The sequence below is a fragment of the Pteropus alecto genome, unplaced genomic scaffold (genome assembly GCF_000325575.1).
Source record: "Pteropus alecto unplaced genomic scaffold, ASM32557v1 scaffold72, whole genome shotgun sequence".
In the NCBI taxonomy this organism is placed as follows: domain Eukaryota; kingdom Metazoa; phylum Chordata; class Mammalia; order Chiroptera; family Pteropodidae; genus Pteropus; species Pteropus alecto.
The window spans coordinates 7,907,461-7,909,788 of record NW_006436811.1 but is presented as its reverse complement, the minus strand read 5'-3'; positions in this window follow the sequence as shown (position 1 = coordinate 7,909,788).

The window sequence follows — 2,328 nt, the reverse complement described above, 5'->3', positions numbered from 1 at the left end:
GTAATAAGTAATAATTGTATTTTATAATTTTATATTTATAATTTATTATTCTTATAAGTAAGGCAATAATATCTACTGATTTCTGGCCATAACAATGCCCATTTTTCATGAAACGAGTCAAAACCTTAAGTGTTTTTCTCAAAAGGTTTGCCTATATTCACCTAGATTCCTTAATTTATTATTTTAAATCATTAGAGCAATATTACCCACATTTGTTTCTTCTTTCATATGCCATGATTGGGAAGAAACTTACAAAACAAAATCCAAGGATGATTTTCAGAAGCAAGATTCAGCCTTCTTAAGAGTTTTGCCAGTCAGTCATCCCTTTTTCAGAAATGCTACATGCTAAATGGGTCACTTCATTGGCAAAGGCAGTAATTTCTGAGCCTTTATTTAAAAGAGATGAGGAAAGAAAGATAAATTGTATGGAGAATTAGTAATGCAATCTTTCAATTGCAGGTATTTCCATTGATTAACTATCAGACCAAGCATTTCCCTAAATTCAGCAAACCAACTCAATCTGTCTTTTGACATATTTTTTGCAATTTGTTAAGGCTTTTGGCCCAATCAAGAACGCAAAACACTGACTATTAGTGTAGGTTTGATTTGCAGGTTGGAATTATTTTACATAGAGAAATCTATACATTGCATGATAACTTCACAACCCAGTTAATCAAAATATAACAGCTAAGGAATGTGCCAGGAAGTCTTAAATTGGCACACAAATGATTTATAAAGAAATATCTATCATATTCTTCCTGCTTTGTTAAAACCGTGATACTCCTTCATGCTCTGAACTTGAATAGAATAGCTCCCCTGTAAGCCATATCTTTCTAACATAGGTTAGAAAATTTTTTCTCCTTTTAAGTACACATTAATTATGTAATCATTTGTCATCACCAGCTGCTGATTTGGGGACTATTTAGAAGAGTGAGATTGTCTACCTCCAATCTCATTTCTTAGGACATCTTAAAGTAATTTTGAGTTAAAAATTCTATGCACTCACTGAAACAAACAGGAGGAATAAAGCTGTCAGTTTTCTAGCCACATGGAACATGCTATTCTATAGTGTTATCTTGATAAAGAACCTCTGTTTCATAAACCATCAAAAAAACTAGAATTTAACTGGCTGGTGGAAGAAACATGGCATCAATATGTCTTTAAACAGAGGTCAGAGAGAAGTTAAATTACTGACCGACTGGGTAAAAAATCTTTCCCCTGACATATAGCCTAATTTTTCAGTACATCTTCAGACAAGATGGTGTGGCTGTATTCATTTAAATCATTTTATATCTACATTTTGCTTTATACTAAAAGGGGATGGGTAAAATGTGGCGTCAGTGCTCAAAAGGGACAGTTATATATAAGTAAGAGCCCCTTTCTTGACACATAACTATTTTCAGAGAAGAAACCATCTTTCCTGCAGGACAAATGAAACCAATCATGTTGAATATATACATGAGTCATCTCATGGTTTTATTCATCTCTACTAATAGGCATATCTCTCAATCTGCAACTGTAATGGCTTCTGTCCAAATGGGCTCTCACTACACACATGAGGATTTCTTGCCCCTCTCTTGTTCATAACCAACGACTTGTGGGTCATGGAATTTAAGCGTTTGGCAGGAAAAACCAGACTGGTAGGCTGATGGTCCTGGCTGGCAGCCTAGGTTCGGACTATGCCCAGAAGAAGGAAAGCTCAAAGGATTACAGAAGTTTATAGCACAGTAGACACTTATTGACATAGTACATACTTATTGACTACTGTCTCTATACACTAACTGTAATCTCATTTTCTATTGATAAGGCAGAGGTTATATTTTTAAAAGACAAAAAGAAACTGGTTAATTATAAAATTTTAGTAAAACTGGGGATGACACAAAAATGTGACACCAGTACTTCCACTGGGTTATTAGTGAAATAAAGCATTGCACAAAAACTCTAGGACTGCAGAGGGTCAAATAGAAGAATGGCCCCTGATAAAGGGGCTGCCCTGGGCTCCGTTTCAGCTTAGAGATTGAGGTCCATAAAGGAACAGGAGAACGGTGTCTTCAAGAACTAAGAAGATGAAACAGTCTCTGTTAACAAATGAAAGAAACTTAGATAGGGTGGTTATCTCTCTTCTGTGGAATCCTCATTCAGTTTCCTGAAATTTAACATCAACTTGAACACTCTATTCTAGGAGTACCAGAAAGAAGCACCAGGAAAACCCCTGGTGTTTCTAAGACAGAGATGGTCAAAACCATCACGGAGTGCCGCTTCCCTTTACATGCTATGGCAGACATTGCTGATGGTTGCCTGCCTGTGTTTGCTCAGCCCTTTCACTTT